The following is a 22,835-nucleotide window of genomic DNA, read 5'->3' as shown; positions in this document are numbered from 1 at the left end:
ATTTAGAGGCCTGAAACGTTTTAAGCAAGTATTGGCAGAGAGAAAAGGAAGAACACTGGCAATAGTCAAGAAAAGGAGAGTAAAGCAGCTCTGGTCTCTTTAAGTTTGTCTTATTTTGATTTCCTTGGGTATGCAAAAGGTAGAGACACTACTTAACCATAAATTTATGCTTAGGAAAATTATTTGTTAATGGAAAGCAGGTAAGGGCTACTGGGCTCTCTGGCCTCAGAGAGATCCATGCCAGCAATGAAGGAAGTCTGTGTCTCACAGCCACTCTCCAAACATTCTCTGTGAGAAAGTTGTTTCCCTGGTACTTCATAAGCGCTGTTTTACAATGAGCAATGTAGTGATGTAGAAGTATAACATCAGCTGACTGGTTTGTAATCTTCACAGATACGGAAAACATCAAAAATGTTAATGGGTTTTATAACTTCTTTCTTGTCTCTAACCTCATTCCTTATTCTACAAAACCCAAATCCTTTTTCTTCTCTTTGCATTATTATTATTATTATTTTAGTAACTGCAGCCATTTATCATCTTTTAAGCTGAAAAAGACAGTTGTCTTTCAGCGAAAGTGCACCGTGGGTTCTTTGAATGAGGACGTGTCAGTGGTAGTACAGCTGTCCCAACATGGTGAAGTATGTCACCTTGGTAACATGCTTAGTTTACATCAGCCATAGATCCTTTTTCATTCCTGAATCTAGGTTCAGCTAGTTTTTGAATAAAGTCCACTGTGGCATGAGACCAGCTCCATCTCCATTTAAGTTAAATTTATAGTTCTCCTGATGCCTTCAGTTTGTTTTGTTGTCATACCTCAGCTAAATCATTCAAGTACTGCTGTGGTCTTATTTGAAAAGAAGATCCGTCTCCAGAATTACTCGTTTTATTTGAGCTCATACATCTCATAATGTTTTCTGAGTCTAGTAAGGGCCTTTTAGTTCAGTAGGAACTTTGAATATTGTAGTCATGGTCTAAAACCTGCTTCAGTCTGCCTAATGCTATAAGGAATAGACATAGTGGAAGAAGGATCTTGGTATGTAAAAGGTTGGAGGACTGCATTAATGAACATGTGTTTAGTGTACAGCAATACAGTATTTCTTAAATAGGAAATTGGTGGGGCATTATAGGAGGCCTGATTAAAAGAAAGAAAAAAAAAGTCACTAGATTTTTCTTACTGAGAAATGATGCAGAGCAAATACCAAATGACTTCTCCCAGATCAGCCTTTTTAAGAACCTACAGAAAGGTGAGAGCTAATACATCCATGCTCTTATTTTTAACTTCAGGGATTAGATGTTACTCCAGGCATGTAGCTGAAATGTTTTGACTCCACATACAGTATTCTCAGGGAAAGGGTAGGAAATTCAAAGGTAATTGCTGAGAAAAACTGTACCAATGATTTTATATAGCAGGGAAAATACACTGCTCTTTTCTGACCTCAGCCAAGGGTGAATTTTTTGCTTGACAACTATCGATTCTTTTCATAAACAAAGATTAAAACTGCATCTGCAAAGAGGTCCGGTTCAGATTGGCATCTTTGTGTGAGGAAAGAGCTCCTATTTCACATACCCTGGGCATATTTTTTTTCTGATTCAGAGAGATAGTGTAAGGCTCTGAAACTTGAATCTTTTGTGTATAACCTGCAAATGCATTTCAAGCAACATTTTTTGCAATAAATGAGAGCAGTAACAAGCAAATGACTGAATATTTGTAACACAAAAAAAGTGGTAATATCAACAAAACAAATACATCAGGCATCCTGAGATATTAATTGAAGACTCTAAATGTTTTTCCAAGAAGTGTCTTTTGCATTCTATGTTATATGCTGAGATCTTTCCTGTCCAAATTATGTAGATCACAGTATTTTCAGATGAAAAAAAATAACAATAATAATACTGTTTTTAAAACTAAGGAGGATCTTTTGGAATGGCATTTAACTATCATATGTAGGTCACAAGAGTTGTAAATATTCCTTCTTACTTGCAGCTCTTAAAGTAATTACACTTGAAGGAAATCCAGTTGTGTAGCAGATGAGCACTGAAAGGTGTCTTCATTGCAGTCCTTGCTTGGTTGTGCAGTGCACGTTTTTTTTTTTTTGTTTCTCACTTTGGAAAGAACTTTGCATTTTGTTTGGCTCTCAGTGATATCAAGATAGCCATGTTTCAGCTGGTGAGCCTGGATTTTAGAGCTTACATCTTCAAACTGCTTCCAAAATGCACTTCACCATGTTCAATAGCACTGGTAATAATCTAAAGAGTGAGAACATTATTAAATGGAATTGTTAATATATGGATACCTTTTTTTTTTTTTTTTTTTTTGGTCTAAATGACAATAGACAGCATATGATGTTTCAGTAACTTCTTACTTAATATGTATTTATGATGACATATCTTGTAGAAATAAGACATCTGATTTGAATATATATACAAGAGAAGCACGACAATGAAGTGAAGATTTCATTGTGAATTGTAATAAGCATTGGTTTGCCTTGGGTGTGCAACTTAAACCTTTAAGGAAGTTGCCTGGAACATAATCTCTTTTGCATACATGCCAAGAAGAGTTCCAAAACTTCTCATCATGTCCATCTGAAAAACTCTGGTACCGTTGTGTTGGCTTAACATTAGTTCCCCATCAGTACAGTGTTAGACAAGATTTAATAACCCAAAGCACTTGAAAATGATAGCCTCTAGTTAAATTCAGTCACAGTGAGATGCATTCTACTCTGTTTTACATTCATGTGAAATTAATTGTTGGATAATTGTTATTAGGCAAAAGCAAAAAAAAAAAAAAAAAAAAAAAAACCAACAAAAACCAGTTTCTAGCATGAATGCTGACACTGCTTTAATTATATTATCATAAATGCAGCATGTGCAACAAGATAAACCAACGGAGATGAGACGTTCCCATTAGAGTTTAGCTGTGTACCAGATACAGGGACGGATGGAGAGGTGGATAAGTATGTAGGTAGATAAGAGTAAAAGAATATATATTATTAAATTAAATACACGTACTAACGAAGCAGGGAAAGCATATGCATTTAACAGCTGTTCATTTTTCATTCACATGATCGTGTAAACACACAGAATAATGGTACCTGACAAAGAGCTAAGAGGAAGGTTAACATCCAATGCGAGGTGGAGTGTTTAATGGATGAACTTAAAAGCAGATAACAATACAGCATCCCATGTATACTTTCATAATTGTGCGTTCCTCCAGAGATAATGGATATCATTATCAGCGGCGCCTGTCCTAAGAAACTTGGCAAGGTTATGATTGTTTGTTACAGCTTTGGTTATATTAACATACACATTAATATTTATAAATATTTGATGTCATGTTAATTTTTCATATAAGATGATTTATGTAATGCTGCTGTGCCCTGTTAGAGGGCATTTGCAGTGTGCTTCAGAAGGAAACAGAATTGATGCATGTTCTTTAAGAGGACTTGCCTGCGTATTGCAGTGCTCACAGTGCATTATTCTGGAGAATAGCGATTTAAAGATAAATTATCTGAATTGCAGATACACTCCATTAACATTTTAAATAAAACATAAAGAAAAGACCACTGTAAAAATAGGATAATAGTAGCGTGTGTGTGTGTGTTGTTTTTTTGTTGGTTTTTTTTTTTTCCCTAAATAGCAAGAAACATAGTGTTAAAATCCTTGGTTTGACCTACATTCCAGGACCTTTTTGTTACATTGGGGAAAATGAGTAATTACTTTCATGGCCTCGTTGTAGAAATTTGGGGGGAAATATTACGACAGCTTTCCAAGTAGTTACTGAGGGTGAAATAGTTACATTTATTGATGTATATTCATTACTTTTGATGAGGGAGCTTTCTACATAGTTTACTATAAATTCAACCACAGAGAAGCATAAAACTTAGCATATCATGAAACAGTAAATATGACTTTGAGCTTAGATGGGAAATGGTGGAGATCTAAATAACTATCATTCAGCTCCATTATTTCTCACTGATAATTGGAAAGCAATTGCTAATCATTGGGGTTTGTGAATTAGTGAATAGGCAAGCAAACACAATGCACAAATTGCAAAGTGTTGTATATTTGACAAATGTAGTATAGTTTGAATCACTTTTAATGCTTCATATTTGCACAAAAACCTCTTCTGGTGTATTTTGCACTGCAGCACATTACTTGCTAAATCTTTGGGAAATAGGCAAGACTACTTTTTGTGCATTACTGCAGACCTGCAAGTGGAAAATAAGTAGCTTTTAGTGTAGCAGTATAGCATCTTGTCTATAATACAAGTGTATTCTTCTGGAGAGTGGTACGCTATTAATCCATTCTTTTTGCTTTTCTGTCCATGGATTGTAAAGCAAAACTTAAGGAATAAACTGTCGCTGGCTCCGTCTCAGACCTTATGCGTTATGTCTGACCACTTCTGTGCAAGTGATTTCTCTAATTTCATTGTCTGTGTTAGATGTCTACTATTTACACACGCGTTTTAATCTAGTTTTAATCTAGACTTCTTTGTAGCTGATAGAGAGGCTGAGATCCTAGAAAGCTGCTCTTCCCTTCTTACGTGTCTAACCAAACTAGGAAATACCGGTTATGTCTTTCCATTCCCTGAGTGAAAAATAGGTAATGAAAACACAGAATGCTGTGTGAAAGAAGCTTTTGTGATGATTCAGATGAGCTTTTAGAATTGGGGGTGTGCAGAAAATTGTGTTGCTCCACTGGCACACAGAAGCAGTCAGTTCTGAGACTGGCCAGTCCCAAGGCTCCTGTACAAACATGCCGGCTCTCTTCCCACTGGAGTGTTTCCTGACCCAATGGCACTGACTTTGTTATTTGTCTGCCAGCTCCTAACAGCTGGGGAGTGGTTGTTGCAGCTTAATTAATCACAAACCTATAGTCGAGTTTAATATCTTGTGGTCAACAATGTAACTGATTAAAGTGCAGCCCATAACAGCAGTATACAGGTCCATTTCCCTGGAAAAGTGATAATTATGAATGGTAAAGATTTATCTGGATACAGATTCTTTAAAAACAAAAACATCTTTGCAGATTCCAGATTGGATTCTTATTAAAATATATTATCCATGGAACTTCTCTGAAGAATATTCCACATGGTCTGTACCTTTAGTCTGGTGTCATTCAAAGTTGCTGAATTTCTGGCTAGCCTTGGTTACCCAAACACCCACCTTTAGTTGCTGCGAAGTCTATGGGCTTAAGTCAGCTTTTTTTACTTTTGTTGGCTGTTGGGATTTCACATGATTTCCTATATGTGAGTAAACACCATCTCTTGACTTTGGGGCATCTACTTTTAAGATGTTCCCTCCACTGGTCCTGTGAGATACAAGTACTCTTTTTAAAAGTGTATCTGCTTGCTGACTGTGTGATTAGATTTGGGTTAAACTTAAGATCTCTAAAATCATTGCCACAAAATTGGATCAGAGCGATGAGTGTTGTGTAAGAACCTGTACTATGGACCAGCTGCTCTAAGCACAAGGACTAGAGAATGAAGTATACAAGGATTTAGGCTACTGCTTCTTAAGTCGTCTTTTCAATTTTCAGTACCAAACGAGAATTTCATCAGAGTTAACTACCATGGAAGGGGAGGGTGAGGAGAAATTACATAGAATCTCTGAGTTGGAACATGATTAAGTAGCCATACAATGTGGTAACTGAAACGACAGAGCACATTAATAGGGATTCGCTGTAGGGAATACCAGTATGGGCAGCAGATGCTGACAGTGAAAATAAATGGCAAAGTTCTACAAAATGTGAGCACCTATTGTGTCATGAAAATCCTAGCTTAAATGTGATAGTTTTTAATGGGTGGGTTAATTTTATGCAGGATTTTAAGAAATGTTTATTAGCCCAACTATGTGTTGATAGTATTATTGGGAGTATATTTCAAATAAAATGCAAATAGAAGACAAAGTCAAGACAAATATTTCCATTTTTTTATTGCACCCTAACCCACAGTTGTTCTTAGTCACATATTTTATTGATGGTAACTTAATGTTTCACTGGAAAGAATATGTATGAGCAATGCTTTCTATTAACTTTCATTGCCCAAGTTGTGAGAAATTCAGATAAACAAATATCGTATAATGACAAGTATATGAATAATTAGAGGCAAAAATTCTAAGTAAATCTTGAGTTTTATTAATACTGAATGGAGGCACTCACAGTACGTTTGTATGGCTTAGAGCCTTTTAAGCTTCTGAGTGCTTAATGTTTGCGTGAAGGGTGGCTGTAGCTGTGCGCTGGCAATGAGAGGAATGAAGGAAAGATGATTTAGCTATGAGAGCATGTAGAAGCAAGCATCCTGAATGTGCCTTGAAGTAAGCCTGCAACCAGTTAACTGCTCATCGGAGGTTTAGAAAATTCATACAGTTCATACGCATCAAGAGAATTTATTGAAACAACCTTTTTCCATGGCTTTCTTTCCTGACATGTCACTGGGAAGGAGGTAGAATAGCCAAGACCAGGTAGAAGTAGAAGAGGCAGCATGTTCTGGAGAAAAGAAGGCAACATTAGCAGTTGAGATGATGCTATCAGAGTGCTTATTCCATAAGGTAGAGGTTGCTAACGAGTGGCACAGGCAGCAGGGTATTTTCTCAGGAACAAATGTCCTCTTAAGAACCAACCTGACCAAAGAATGATCTGCAACCAATCCTTACTTAACCAAAGGAAAGATAATCTAAAGTTAACAAGAAGTCCTAGAGTATCTGCGAGAACCTATGTCAACAGATCAAGTGCTAGTTGAAGTACTGAAAGAGGCAATTATTGTAAAAAATAGCAACACTTTTTTTAAAGCAAGGAGTGATTTTAAATATTCATTTTAATAAAATATTCTTGTAAATAGAAATACTGCAATTGCTTGTACTCAGTACAAATCAAAGTAAAATAAAATGCAAGTAAAATATTTAACATTTCATTATAAAATGGTAATATATACTTTAAAAATACACAAGCACAAGATATTAATGCATTGATGGAAAGGCATCCAGCTGTAAGTGACATTTCTACACAACAGAACAACAAAGAAAGGTGACTAATTCCTTCCCATTGACTTTGAAGGGGAAAAAAAATGGAGTAGGAAAGACATCCAGTAGAGCTTTTTCAAGGTAAATAACAAATGTAAATCTTTATGCTGCTCAACTTTTTAATAGAGTGTTCTTGAGTGTGTGTTTTTTTTTTAAAGCTGTTGCTAGAAAATTGGGTAATGAGGATAAAGTGAAATCAGTAAAGCCATGCTATTTAATTGTAGTGTAAGTTTGAAATTCTCAGCTAACTCTTCTGTCTCTCTAATTTCTCTCAAGCTGACTTTTTAAAAAAATCTGTGTTTTATTTATCAGTCTAAGAAACAGGTTTTCTAACAAATAGTGGATATTATTCAGATCCTTGTTTTTTTGTTTTTTGTGGGTTTTTTTTGGCTGATAATTACGGTTTTACAAGCCATACTACATAGAGTGTGGAAATTCATGTGTTAGTGGGGGGGAGCAGAGTTTTAACAGCCTTCCAAATAGTGCAAAAATCAGTCTGTGTGTTAGTCACGACAAGAAGCACTTCCTCTGATCCCTTCAATTACTTGTGCATAGATCTGTACGACAAGTGCTTGACATCCTGGGTAACCACGGCTAATCAAAGGAAGTCCCATAATGAAACTGAAAGCCTCCCATTTCAGTTCCTTCACACAGCTGTAACTGTAATGGCAAAGTAACAATCTAGCCACTTAAAACTGTTTCCTGTGTTTGGCACAAATGAGGAAGGAGGATCGGGAGAATAAAAAATAATAGCACAAGAGACGAAGGTCAGTGATTCACATTTTCTACAATCAGCTGCTAGTGTTTTGAACAATTGGTTAGACACATTTATTCTTGTTTTACAACCTCATAAGCACTGTTGTTATTTTTCCTTTTGTTCACTTGGCTGTTCCTCCAGACACTTCCCCAGCGATACAGAAAATGTTTCCTTTTATTTTCTAATTTTTACCCGTTGCAGAAAGAGACTGAGGAGCATTGCAACTGTCAGCCAGGTGAGCATGCAGCATGTTCTCCTGGAAGTTTATGTCAAAGTAGTAAGAGTACATCAGTTATCAGGTCTTTGAGACGGTAATTTATGTGATAGTTTGTTGAGCTAAGTTACCAAGTCGCTTTTAGAGAAGGTATGAAGTGATATCAGGAAAACAGAGCAGTCTCACAGCTATCCTTATACTCTGCCCTCAACGGCTGGCACAGCTAAGTGAGAACACAGTCTAAATAGAAGCATTAAAACCAACTATTTTTGATTGTGATGTTCAAAAAAATCTGACTCCCTGGAGCAGTTTCTTTTCATTTCACTGAGATTTCAGTTCATGAATGAGTCCTTCTTCTGAAAATATCATCTGAACTAAGCGATTCCAACTTAAAAATTGCAGGAATTTCATTCCAGTCATTCTGTCTGGTTTCTGAAAGGACACTTGATGATGAGTGATGGACTTCACAATAAAAAGGTTTTTCTTTTCCCATTGTAGTCTGTCTTGCTGCTCGCAGCACAGTCACATTTTTCTTAGTTGATGCCCACACATCTCCTGTGGGCAATTAATGTGCAAAACTGAAAGGAAAATATTGTATGTGCAAGGGCATTGAGAAAAACTTGAAGGCGGACAAGCTGTGAAAAAGCTCAGAGTATAAGGAAAGTGGTAGAAGTGTCGCTCTGCTACACAGGGGTTCAGATCACGGGGGTTGGACTCAATGATCTCTAAGGTCCCTTCCAACCTGCACAAGACTGTGATAAGGAAGGTTGGGCTTGGGATAGATGTGTGTGCACTGGAGGAGAGGGAGTAACCAAAGGGAGCTAGCAGAGTGCTCAGTGATCTCATTTGCATGGCCACACAGCACAAAGGAAGAGAAAGAGAGGGCTGAGTCAAGCAGCACTGCAACAGACACGTGGAGGAGGTTAAAGAGAAGGGGGGCAGGGATGGGGAATCTGTTTGCTAATGCAGACCTTTCTTTCATGTCAAAATGATCAGTCTTGTTTCACTTCTAGTCACTTAACTTTTTTTTTAGCATTTTGCCTTCAAGTGTTACTTCTCTTAAAAGGACATCTCAGAACTGGAAGTTGATGTTATTATTTTATTTACTATCCAGTGTATCCAAAACTGAAGCATAGCACTTTCAAAATGACAAAATCCAGTATTTAATAACTTTTTCATATAAAAGAAACTGATATCTTAAACAGAATAAGAGATTAGAGGTATTTTCCTTCCCATGAACCCTCAGAGAAACTAGCTAGCAATGGTACAAATGTATTAGTAGGTTAGGATCTATCAATCAAAGGGTAAAATGTATTCTGGAGAGAGCATGTTTTTCCTTGTAACACATTTCAGAGTTTTATGATCTTTTGTTTGGAAACTATAAGAGGAAAGCTGAAGCAGTGTTGGAATTTGAAAACTATGTTCTACAAGCAAGAAAGTAGCAAAATATGTGATGTCCGTAAAGTACTACTTCTGTGGTGGTGATTTGTCATTGAATTGAACTATCTGAGGAAAATTTTCACTCATACAATTCCTCTAGAAGAATGGCCTCCCATAGAGCTGGACACAGAGCTATACTGAATGTTTTTTCTTTGAAATCCTCCTTCTTTAGTTAAAGATATGAGTATGGCCTTGCAATGAATAATCAGGTTAAAGATGGTTTGGGAGCCTTGCTCATCACCTGAAGAACTGAACGATTTGTTTGCCTCTGCCCCAGAGGTTTTCATACAAATTCTGGGCAAGGCCTTAAGCCTACATGTCCCTAGTTGGCTTTACTTCTGTAGTAGGAATTCATTAGAAACAGTGGGGAGTCACTGACCCTGAGGGTGTTCAAGGAAAGACTGGATGTTGTGTTGAGGGACATGGTTTAGTGGGAGCTATTAGTAATAGGTGAACAGTTGGACTGGATGATCTTTTAGGTCTTTTCCAGCCTTGGTGATTCTATGATTCTATGATTGTCAGTGCTTCATGGTGCAGTGCCTTCCATCCTTGGCATGCTTGTGTATTCCAGATTGAGCACTTCGAATTTTAGAACTTCAATTCTTAGTCTCAATGGGCTTATTTACAAAGTAAAATAAGGAGGAGGCATTACCCTAGTAACATGGAAATGCCTGTGACAGAATTAATAATGTCCTTATTCAGTGCATCATTCTACTGGCATGCAGTAAGGAAGATAGGGCAAATTCTGTAGACTGTGGGAGACAAAAAAAAAAAAAAAAAAAAAAAAGCATAGTGATTAACTGCCTTCCTTTTAAATAAGGCTGTTTGCTAAAAAAGCTAACCATTTAAGCACTGAAGATGGCATCCCTGCATCAAACAGCAGGATGCCAAATCACAGTTACATGGCAGCCTTGATTACTGGTGACATTCACTAATTTTTGATGGTTTGATGTAGCAACTTCATTGTTTTTTGCTATCACTTTTCATTTTAATACGTAACAATAAGTATATGCATTAAAATAATCTGATTTTTACAAGAGGATTAACGCATGCAAAGTAGTACTTACAGAAAACATAGAAAAATGTGAAATACTATCAGCGTAGACATGGAAGCTATTATCTAATTACAAAAGGAAGTGGTGTGTGAATTTGATTATTGCCAATGTTGTTACTTATTTGTATTGCCGTGCCTTCTACGAGCACTCAGACTGCAAGAGCTTTCAGACTTGCTGCATTAGACGTAGCCTAAATGGAAAAGACCTTTCCTGCTTCCAGAGAACTTACTGTCTAAGCATAAAACAGAAACACCACAGCAGTGCAGCTAATGGTGGCACACTGAAGTGGTCAGCACAATAGAAGTGACCTCAGCACAATCACAAATGCTGTCTGAGATCACAGGAAAGAACGTCTCCAAGAAGAAGCTAGGAAACATGTGAGATAGTTCTGTGATATTTTTTTTCTACCAAGGATTTCTTCCAAGTGTCAGAGAAATCATGGAAAAAAAAGCTCAGAGATGCATTTCAAAACTTAAGAATTGGCAGGAGTGGTTGGCATCATATGTGAGCATGCCATGGGTGTTGAGCTTCTGACAGTAAGGAAGAGATGACTGGCAGGATGGGAAAGGGCAATGGGAGAATCCTGAAAACGAAGGCAAGGAGTTGAAGTTCCACAACAGAGTGGAGAGAGGCTGCCAGAAGTACATGGCATCACCCTGCTGCCTGCAGTGGCCAAAGTGGCAGCCTGTAAAAACCAAACATTTGCAGAGTGCTCTGAAAAGATATAAGCCACATACAAGTAAATCAAGATATACATATGTATGTTTTACTTACTTATGGTAGAATTCCTTTTGACAGACATAGTAAGGTTATTGTTCCGTGATTAGAGAACTATTTATTCTATGATGTAAAAATATAAATGGAAGTGGGACTCTAATTTTGCCAACACGTGAGCAATAGAACGCTGCTGCTTTAAGATTTTCTGTTTCTTAATCATTAGAGAATAAACACAAAAGCTGTATTTTCAAAGTGTGAGTACACAGGAAGTTTCACTAGTTTCTTCTGCTAAGTGTTTCAGAAAGAGGAATCATGGCTCTGTGTTTCAGAAAGCTTCCAAGAAGATCTATATTGTAAAATGAAACTGTTTAGAAGTAGTTCCTTTTCTGTTTCACCTTGTTCTAAGTCCTGTCCCCAGAATGATGGGTCAGCTTTTCTTTGAGTCCGCAAATGTTAGAGTTGATATTAATGCTGAACTGGGATTTAAGTTTCCTAAGATCAGAACCTTTTGTCTGGATTTAGTATTTTGCTATGAAATCAGTGGTCTGATGAGAATTCTAGCTTTTGAAAAATCTCACTGTTATTCATATCATATTGTAAGTTTTGATGAATACATTATTTCAGGTCTAGTTTTGAGCAAACGTAATTCAGGAGAGGTAATGAAGAATCAGACATGCTGTGTGCAATTTTGCTGCTATGAAATCAGTAACACAAATGTGACACTGATGCAGCTGAGAATTAAAAAGTGAAGATAATAAAAGTGAAAATGATTTTATTTTGTTTTTCATCCTATGTTCCATTTCAGTTCTCTGTATTTTAATTTTTTTATTTTTTTTTTTTGGGGGGGGGGGGGGGGATGGGGGGAGGGTGAGGGGGAGCTGGAGAACAAAAAACTTGTGTATCCAGAAGCTATGGCTGGTTCAATAATCACCTTATCTAATACACACAGTATTCAATGTATAGCTGATTGAAAACAAAAACAGAAGGCTGAAAGCATGTGATGGAAATGACTATAGCAGTCCAAATTGATATCAGTGCCAAATTTGTCTCTCTCCACTGTTGGAGATTGTCCAGTGCTGAGGTAAGATGTGTGAAAAGTACAGGGTTCCACTCAAGCTGCTACATTTTTGCACACACGTACTGAGGCACATTGTTCCAAAGAAAAGGCGAATATAATAGACTCCAAATTTAGGTCGCTCTTAGTTCCTGAAATGAATTATGTTCAGAACTTCCATTTGAGGATGGAATTATCAGTTACAGAATTATTTTTGTGTGTAATTATCACTGAAGACATTTGGAGTTTTCCATATACAGCTTCTTGTGATTTAAGAAACATATAAATACTTATAAATTCAATTTATTTTGATACAGTTAAAAAATAAAAACAAAAACAACAAATTTTAACATGTTATGATCTTTCCTCAAGCCGGAAAAATGTGTATTTGAAAAGAAAAGCACTGGAAATACGGAACAAGAGTAACTTGCATACCTTGTATCCTAAGTGTTTTGTGGGTGGGTTTTTTTGGTGTTTGTTTTTGTGTGTTGGTTTTTTTTTGTTTGTTTGTTTGTTGTTGTTTTTTTAGTTTGAATTCAGGTAAGTTGATATAAGAGTGACAATATTAGCTCCTGTGATAACATTTCTGATTACTTGGTTTGTGTATCTGAGTGCTTGCTTTCTGTGTCCCTTTCTTGTTTTCCCTAAGTGGAAATCAGTCTAGAGAAGACCAGCTTTCTGCATTGTATTTATTGTAAATTTTCAAAAGATGATGCATGATTGTTCCCTCTTCCTCAGGTTGACGCAGTACATTAGGATAACTCTTAATTATAGTTGTCATGGCAGGACTGGTCTTGTCAATGATAGTTTAAAAGGGGATTTCTACCTAGTAAGCTGCTAGTTACTGTGCTTTCTTTCATCTTCACATCTGAGAACCTGAACAGTGTCGCAGCTGTAGAGCTGGCATACTCTTTATCTGTGTCATTGCCCACATTTGGTCCATGTAATCGCTACTTCTACAGAAAACTCATATTTTCACAGAACTGTACATCTTCACAGTCCCTCTGTTCTACATTTCTCTCCCTGCTAGTGAAGATTTTCTTGAACTTTCAGAAAAGCAGCAAAGAGATACTCTGTCACTATTGTTTCAGCCAACAAAAGCTGGGCAGTTGTATTCAGTCTGTATGATTTCTTCCCTTGTTGCTTTGGTCTCTGGTCTAATAGTTCCCAGGTTGTTCAGCTCCATGAGGAGTGCCCCTGAAGTCTGGAGGAAAGGAAAACATACAGCTCTCTTTTACATTAGCATCTTTCTTCTTCCCAGATTCCTCCATCAGCAGATTGATCTGCTTTTCAGAAAAGGAAAGAGGACCCCTAAGTCATTAACAGCATGTGGGGCTCCACATATGATTATACTAATGTACACAGCTTAGTACCATACCAGTATGGGAAATTAGCATTTTCAACTCATGCTGTTTCTTTCATGCAAGAACCTTGGTTTGAATGCCTATCAGCCTCCACTTTCAACAAACAAAATTTAAAAAAAAAAAGATTCTTTCACTAAGAAGTTGCATTCCATTGCCATGGAAACCCATGAAAACCCTACAAATAGGGTTTATATAGGAAACAATATGTAAAAACACAGGTCCAAAGCCAACTGGACTTGTGTATGTTGTTCCTTAATAAGACTGCACGGTGCTGAAACTGTCTTGCTCTAAATGAGGTCTTCTGAGAATACAAAAGAAGCAGGGATTGTAAAAAGCAGTTATATTCTTTGATTATCTTCTGTCACTGGAAATAGGAATCAAGCCTCCAAATACACTGTTCCTTCCCCAGGCTTCCCCACCAGGTATGTCAGGGAAGCATTTCCAAAAAAATTAAAATATCACTTGACAGGAAAGGTATATGTATGATATATGTATGTTTATTCACTTCAGTTTCATAAAGAAGCACTGGAATATCCAAAGCTTTTGTGAAACTGGTGGAAACAAGCACTCCATCTTGAGGCTGGAACGATCCAAGAACATTGTGAGTTAAACCAATATGAAGTTCTGTAGTATGTGTGTGTGTACACAGAGGCTGTAGCCCCACGGTGAACATAGTACACACCTTTGTTAGCTTATTAATCCAGCTCTTCTGAGACAACTTCTGTGATTGCAAACCTCTGAGCCACTTCAAAGAGCTGCTTTTTTAAAAGTATCAAAGTATCAAAGACATGCTGGAAATAAAGGTCTATCCTCTGAACAGAGAACAGCACCTATCCTGGGGTCCTAAAGAAAGTAACTGGCAGAGTATTGTATGCAGTAGGCAATATTTAGGGCAAGACAAGTACTTAGTTTAGCGTTTGCAGTCCCAAAGCATGCCAAGGCCCTAGTAACTAAGGAGGGACGTCTGAAGGAGATTGCTTTCTGTCAAATAGAAATCAGATCTTGCTGCTGGCTCTGCCTGCCACACTGCCTATCAGAAACCAGGAGCACAGCTTACCATGCACCTACATGACCACAACACAAAGTATTCTTTACTCTCATGGAGACAGAAGCAAACCAAATTTTGAAAGGTTATTTATGATTTTCCTTTAGAAGGAGCGTGGGATACACACGAACTCTTATGAGTACTAATTATTTATTATTATTATTATTATTATTATTATTATTATTATTATTGTTATTATTGTTATTATTGTTATTATTGTTATTATTATTATTATTTTCTATAGAGTATATGCTTTACTCAAAATACCCTAACTTCTGCAGTGGCACTCATTTAGAACAGTCTGCTCACCTCCATCAGGACTTTACTGTTTGCTGTATGTATCAATAAAATCAATGAGCCACAGCATCGCCTGCTTTCATTTCTGGAAGACAAGGCACCAGCATGAGTTTGTAATATAAATGCATATTTGTTATTAACAACACATACATTAGGGAAGATATTTGGGGATCTCGTGGTGCAGCTTTTCAAAATGATTAGACTGAAATTTTCTATTTGCGGGAAAGACCGTATCACCCAATTTCCCTGTAAATATCCTCAGCCACTATTTATTCTTAGGCTTCTACAATTATGCCATATATGATTTGATTATTGGGGTTGGCAGAACCATGGCTAATGGAATCAGTATCATGGCTACAGCAAGCTTTGTGCATTCTCACTGCCAGTTTTCTGCATAACTACACTTATGTCACTCAAGCTGCACAGGGGTACTCTAACAATTAATTGTAAACCAGGGGGAAACTTTTAATGGACCTCTTCTTGAGATCTTGTGTTAAAAAAAAGAAAAGTTCCCATGAGTGAAGTATAAGTTAGCTTTTCCAGGGGGAAAAAAGGAATGAATTACATTTCTCTTCTTGTCCTTTAAATGAATAGCGTAGTTTGGGTGAAATTATCGGGCAATTGCATGCCTTTTATGCAGATAATGCTATTTGATGAAAGCGGTGTTTTGATCTGCTGAGGATAATACAGATCCAGGGTTGGATTCATTGGTGAGAGTAAAGCTGTCTTCTGTGATAACTTCATCTCAGCATGAGGTCAGACGGGGAAAACTGGGATGGGGGATTAAAAAATGACACAGTCGGAGCAGTATTCAGTTCCCTGCTGTGCTCCTGGCTGCACACTATAGCTTATGTTTCTGATCTGTTATGGTATTGTCTGCTTTTCTCTCCCAGAGCAGAAAGAGATTGCTTAAAACTTTTCTTTTTTCAGCTAGAGGGATTAGTTCGGTGCAGCTTTTTTAATTAAAGAAACTGTATCTTTTTCAGTGTAATTTAAGGCTGTACAAGAAGACCATCAGCAATCGTAACTTAGCACTGTTACCTGCCACAAAGCTGAGCCGTTCTTTTTGCGCTCTGGGCAAGACAGCAGCAGCCAGAGTTCAGAGGGTTAAAAATTGATTGTTGGCCCCGCGATTGGAAGAATCCAGTTGGCTGTTATCTCCCAAAAGTTTTCAGCCAGCTTTACCATTAGTTTATCTGGGCTTTCTTACAAAACATCTCCATGATAGCAGGAAAGGGGTGAAAAAAATAGTCTGCTATGTGAAAATAGTCCTAAGTGTTGTTTTCTCCTCTAAAAAATGTCAAAATACCCTCGAGTGTAAAAATGGCAACTGTTGGAAATGTCTGTGAAAAACAAGTAACTTCTTTAGATCCACATTTAGTTTCTCTCTAATGATTCTCAAAAAAATATAACTGGTACATTCATTAATTAGGAGTAGTGCATTAATCACTTGCAGGTGTTCATAATATGTGGCAATGGTCAGCATTTGCATCTGCAGACACAGACATTTATGCATATATGTATATATCTAGATACATATGCCTGGACGCATCTCTGTACGGATGCATATATGAATACACACACACACACACACTTATATATGTATTTTTTCAGCTCTGAGACTTGAATTTACAGCTCCATTTATCCAAGATTAATGGCTAAAACCTTCAAATGTTTCAAATAAGGCCCATATGGTGATCACTTTACAAAGCATACAGGGACTGTGCTTAGGTTGCAACATACACATTTCCAACTAAATTCCATGCCAGATCAATTAGAAACAGTTCTCCTGAGCAGACAGGAACAAACACAGATTGTTACCACTATACTGCCTGACTGAACTCTTATCTTCCAGGAAAGAAAGCACTCATCTTGAATATGACATATTTTACTCGCAACAGTCTCAGGAAGTTTTAAAAGCAATAATATTTTAATGAGGTCTCAGTTTAGATGCATCAGACAGAGCAGGTAACACCCAAGCTACCAAACCAAGACAGCAGCTCACTGTCCCTTGTTAGAGCTTTGAGTTGGATGTGCATTTCCCAGGCTGCATTTATTAGTGGTGTCTTCTGCTTGGAGGAGTTCATGGCAGGGAGAGGGGAAGAGAAAAGGAACAGCAGAAAAGTGCACTTGGTGTGTGCTTTCCTCATTCTATGCGTTTGTCCTTTTTTTTCCCCCTTCAGATAATCCTTTTCTGTGGATTTCCTTTATTTTTTGCAGTTAATTGGTGGAATTTATTACGGTGATTTTATTCTATTTTTTTTTTTTTCTTCATGTTTCTATCAGCTGGAAAGCTAGAAAGAGGAGGGAAAATTAATTATGAAGTTTCTTTGAAACAAGGCCTTTTTCTTCTTACAGAAGTCATAAATTCTGAATAAATGTGACTCTTTTATGGAAACCTCTGCACACGCACAGAAGTTTTGTGTCATGCCTGCTGAGTCGCTGTTGGTGCCTGCACTCCTTTTGTCCCTGAGGCACATGGGTGGGCACCCCAATGTGTGCTGGGGGGTAAGTGCTGTATGGGCAACCTCCCGTCTTCTCAGCCTCGGGTACTGACTCATGGTGGTGGCAATAATGGCTTCTCGTGCTGGCTGCTGCTCATGAGCACAGGGTGATTGAGATGACGTGCAGGGTTTTAAGGCCGTGAGTTTAGCTCAGCCCGTAGTTCCTAATGCAGTCCTAACCGCAAAGGAAAGCCATTTCGGTGTTCCAAATCACATTCAGACTCCTTCAGGTTCTTTTGTAGGAGCCCAGTGAAGAGGGTCAGCAGTCGGCACGGCTCAAGTGCGGCATTTTCACCAAGGGTCAGCCTCGCAGATAGCTTTGTTTTATGCAGTGGAACACAAACTAATGTAGTGGAAAAGCCTGACCCCCATTTAAAGGTTGATTTGTATGATAATCAGTACATTTAGTGGCTTCAAAATGAATGTGTGTAAGGCCCTATCTTGCTTTAATTAAGGTAATTAAGACATATTTCCCTCTGCAGACAGCTATTTAATTTTATGACTTCGTCGGTGATCAGATTTGAGTGTTTGTTCTACGATTTTACCACAATCCAGTGCTCCAGCCAGCGCCTTTCTCGCTCTGCTCCCGACAGCCCGGCACGATGCTGGGAAACCGGGCAGGTGTCACCGCCCGAAACTCCCCCTGTCTGACGGGGGGGAATTTGGGGCAGGGCTCAGGGCAGGGCGCACGGCCTGGCACCCTCCTTCCGTACCACTGCTCTGCGCGGGGGTAGCGAGCGGCTCGGGGAGCGCGTTGGGCTCGGCCGAAAGGGATAGTGAGAGGGGGCGGCCCGGTGCGGGCTGGGGGGAGCTCGGTGTTGGCACCCCGAGAGGCGGCAACGGGGCCGGAGGTTGTTTCTCCCTATATTCGTTGTGGATGAAGGACGGTTGGCAACGGGGCGGCTTTGGGACGCGCCGCTTTCGGACGGGCGAACGTGACCCCAAGCGCTCAGCACCGCGGGCACCGTGCGGGCACTCCTCGGGAGCGCGGGGAGATGCGTTCAGAACGCTTTCAGAAGTTTGGAAGGAGAGCGGACTTCCCGAACTGGCCCTATTTTGATGCTCCCGGTAGGCGAGTGCGGGAGCAGCACCTTCGCTCTCCTCAAAGGCTTCCTGGGTGTCAGCGAGAAACAAAAAACCCAGCTCGCCGGGGCTTGCACGTGTCCTTTTCGTGTTCTCCTACCCGACACGAAGCGCGTTAGCAGCCCAGAGGAGTGAGGAAGGGCAGCGCGGTGCTTTGGGATGGGATGGGTGGCGTAGGGTGGGACAGCCCGCACCGCTCCGCACGGCCGCGGACCGCCCGGACCGGGTGGGTGTAGATGAGTGTTTGCCGTTCCATGTTTATGCGGGGGGCTTCGCACGAGCGAGGAGTGACGACGCAGTTGTCCTGTTTGGAACGCGGTGACCCGTCTGAGGCGTCTATATTTAGGGAGGTGAAAAGTTCTGTTGGGTCCCGGCGGAGCGGATCGAGCTGGGTCACGAGAGTGGCAAAACGAGTGCAAAACGAACCTCCGCGTTTGCGTCTGCAAAATGTAACTTTCGGTTTCGTGTTAGAAGGCCAAAAAAGAAGCAAAACCGCACGTGTAGCCGTAGCTCTCCCAGGTGCACTTTAGTTAGCAGAAGCGCAACTTTGTACGCTCTGCGAGTACAGTTGCAGCGTGTGGCTCAGCACAGGGCTGCGGTGCGCCGTCTTTCCCCGCCGTGTTTTGCTCCGAATAGTTCCGCGCACTTCCCAGCTGTGCCCGAGGAGACCCTCCGCCGTGCGCGGTGTTTGAGACGGAGGCGGCCCCGGGGCCCACCTGCGCGGGGCGGGGAGGCACTGCTGCCCCGCTGGTGTCGGTGTCCCCAGGAAAAGCCTTTCCCAGAGCGCTTCTCCTGTGTAACTCGAAGCAGTAACTCGGTGGTAGCACCGCTTTTCCGTTAGAAAACACCCGTAGCGTTTCCCGTGCGCTCAACCTTATGAATTACACTTTGAGGTGTCGGATACATTTGCATCGCACTCGATGCAGAACGGGGCTTTGCAACCTGGGCGATTTCTTTTAACGTTTGCTGTCGGTGAGGCACCGGTGGCCATCCCCAGGAGCTGGAGTGACGGGGCCGCCCCAGGGCGAGGGTGTTCTCGGGCGCGGGTTCAGAGAGAGGCGGGGGTTCCCCGAGAGCCATTGGGACTCCGCGGCCCCGGCTGAGTTCGGGACTCGGAGCGCTCGGCCGTGAAGGACCCGCGGAGCGTGACGGGGAAGGGAGAGCAACGGGAACGGGGCAGCGGCCTCGGGGAGGTGGGCAGATGCGAGCGCGGCGTGTGAAAAGTTAAGGGTCTGCTCCGGGCCGGGGACCGCCGAGTGGGGGTAAGGCGAGCGGCGGCGGCTCCGGGCCCCACCTGGGCCGAGGACCGCGGTTCGCTTCCCCGGGCCGTGCTCCCACGCGTGCGGATGGGGAGATGAGACGGGGGCGCGCCCGCCGCCTCGGCCGCCGGGAGGGAAGGAGCGATGGAGCCGGGCAAGTTCATCGGCGCCTGCGATCGGCGGCCCCCGAGCCGCCCTCACCGGGTCGGGGGGGCTCGAGGAGACGCTCATCGGAGGCGGACGGGCGGCCCCGGGCATCGATCGCGCTCGGCGTGGGACCGCCCGCTCCCCCGGAGCCCCGCCACGCCGCGAGTGGGTGCGGGCGCGGCTCCGCCCCCGGCCCTCCCCGCCCGGCGCGGCGGCCCCTCGCCCTGCCCTCCCGCGGCCCGGCTCCGGAGGGAGGAGGCGGGCGCTGGAGCTCCGCGGGGCGCGCAGGCCCCCGCGGCGGGGGCGCGGGCGGTGACTCGCGGCCCTCCTCCCGGCCGGCCCCCGGCCCTCCCCCCGCCTGCCTCCCTCCGCTCCCGCCTGCCCGGCCTGACAAAGTGCTGCCGAGCGCCGCTCTTCCCCGCGCCGCTGCCGCTGCCCGGGCGCGGAGGCGGCCGAGCTCGCGGCGCGCACGCGGGGAGAGCCGGGCTCCGCTTCGGGGTCGCTCTCGCGCACTCCGCCCACGGGCTCGAGACGTGCGCGGACGACGGCGGCTCCCGCACCCGTTCGCCGCCGCGGTGAAGGACGCTCGGCGGAGCGGCCGCAGGTACGGGGAGCAGCGCCGGTGGGTGCGGGACGAGGGGCGCCGACGAGGGCGGCGGGGACGCCCGGCCCGGGTCCGCCGATGACGGGGAATGGGCTGCGCGTGCTACCCGGTCCGGCTCCTCGAGCTCCCGGGGCGGCCGAAAGCAGCGGCGCTTCTGGTTGCGGAGAGCGGGGCGAGGGGAGAGGTGGGAGGCGAAGTTTGCGACGGGCGGTAACTTAGTTTAGACGGACGGGGGTTCGTGGGGCCGTCCGACCCCGTGCTCCTCGGCGGGCACCGCGGGCCGTGGCCGCTCCTGCGGGGAGCTGCGCTTTAGGGTGGCGAGTCGCCGTGCGGTGAGAACGCGGGTGGCCGGGGAGGGTGAAGCCGCTTCGGGAGGCACCGGCTGCTCCGAGCTTCTCGGTGTGGTCGTTTTCCCCTGACTTGGATGTATAGAACGGTGTCGTTGTTGGTGGGGCTTACAAGTTTTATGTTGCGAAGTTGTTTTAAAGCAAAGTAATGTAGCGAGATAAAACACACGCAGACGCTTTTATGTGCCCGCACGCTGTTAAAAGTTTTAACAGGAGCTATTTCTGTACGATGCATCGTTCTGGGCTCATCTAAATTTTCAGGTTAAAAATAGTTGTTTGCTTTTTTTTTTTTTTTTTTTTTTTTTTTTTAATAAGGTAACTTTAGCAGCTCTATTTTTATACTTCTTAAACGTGATGCGCCCTTCCCAGCCAGCCTTCCAGGGTGTGCGATTCCATGTGGCCGCTACCTGTTCCACTGCATGTATGCGTCCTCCTGTGAAGTATTTTGCATCGTTGTGTTTAGGAGTTGCAGGAATATTTCTCTGTCCTAAAACTTAGCCTAGCAAAGAGCGCACTGAAGTATTGTGCTCTTGTGTTCGGTTATGGTACGGAAGAGTTAACTGTAAACCACTTAATGATGAAATTTCTCAGATGCCCTTTCCTTCTGAAATAATGTAAGCGTTATTCAGAATTACTGATATCTCCATACCCAGGAGATTGGCTTCATATTGCATATAAGGAAGGATTTTCATAAAGCGTAATTCTTTCTAATGTAAGATTCTTTAGCAAGAAACGGACCTATGTAGGTATGAACGTATATAGAAAATACATCACTTAAATTTCAGGAAAAACATTCCTTTTTACCCAACCCCTTATATTACAATTCTTACTTTAGGTGTTACGGGGATTGCTGGGATATTTTCAATGGTGTGGCAGATCAGGGGAGGAGGAAAAAATGTCAGTACTGAAGTACTGGGTGTATACCTCTGATTAAAAAGTAGAATCAAATGAGTACAAGGGCAAACACTGACCTTAAAGGCATTGTTTGGTAGAAGAAATACTTGACTGTGCTAAGAAGGTTCTTTTCATATTTATTGAAGATAAAAAAAAAAAAATCCAGAATAACATCTCTAATCCAGTTAGCAAGTTAAGACTGGTACTTCAGTCAAATCTCTTTGAGCCAGCAGTAATTATTCTCTGTTCAAATGGAAAAAGGATTTAGTAATAGAAACTGGGTTTAAAGTTGCAAATCAATCCACAAATTAAAGCCTCCGTTTTGATACGATCCCAATAAAATATGAAGAAATGCAGTAATAACCAATGGGAAGGTCTGTTCGTTGTAGCCCCTGCGGTCTGCCAGGGCAAGGGCTGGGATCCTGAGCACCTCTAGCCCCAGCTGCGCTCAGAGAGGCTCGTGCTGAGCCCCAGGGATGGCTGCAGGCAGTGCCGCCAGCTCCCCTCTGTTTGGGGTTAGGCCCAGAAGCACCTTGGAGGAGCAGGTGCTGCTTGTGGGGCCTTAAAAGGGAACTCCAGATCGCTGTGTCGGGAGCATTCTGTGGTTTAGAGTGATACTGGATGTACTGTGCATTGATCTTTGCATTTCTGTTCCATAACTGAGTGCATGGTGGCATGCAGAAGGATACGTGAAATGTCTTAATGCATTTTTGCCGAATCTTGCATAATTGTGTTGTGTTTCTTCAAGACTTAGAGAGGCAGGTTTGAAAATTGGCACTACGCACTAGAGGTTATTAATCTGATTAATCTGCTTCATGTTATTCTTGGTGTTATTTATTTTTCAGAATAGCTTTATAATTGCCTCTACTGAGTGAACACTTGCACGCTCATTGATAAAGGCTCTATTCTAGCAGCTGTGGCAAGAACGCGCATTTGAAAACACTCCTGCGCATTTGTACAGTTGATACTGCACAAAAAAATGATCAGGGATAATTTTAGTGTGTTCCAGTGAGAAGCTTTGGTTCTACTTAATGA

General features: G+C 41.9%; 1 protein-coding gene across 26 annotated transcripts in view; it reads left to right on the top strand.

Moving 5' to 3' along the window:
* Positions 1-22,835, top strand: part of TENM3 (teneurin transmembrane protein 3) — a 770,347-nt gene that overhangs the window by 349,847 nt on the left and 397,665 nt on the right. For 5 of the 26 annotated variants that reach the window (XM_085545068.1, XM_085545065.1, XM_085545063.1 and 2 more), the window contains exon 1: positions 20,183-20,559. The exons of 20 other annotated variants lie outside the window; for them this stretch is intronic. The gene's annotated coding sequence lies outside the window, so the exon portion shown is untranslated. Of the gene's footprint in view, positions 1-20,182; positions 20,560-22,835 lie in introns of those variants that run through there. One more of the 26 variants, XM_085545051.1, reaches the window with a different exon arrangement.

Source organism: Coturnix japonica, chromosome 4 (genome assembly GCF_054131305.1).
Source record: "Coturnix japonica strain WE chromosome 4, WE-NBRP24, whole genome shotgun sequence".
NCBI classification, from domain to species: domain Eukaryota; kingdom Metazoa; phylum Chordata; class Aves; order Galliformes; family Phasianidae; genus Coturnix; species Coturnix japonica.
This window is presented reverse-complemented; position numbering and strand designations above follow the sequence as displayed.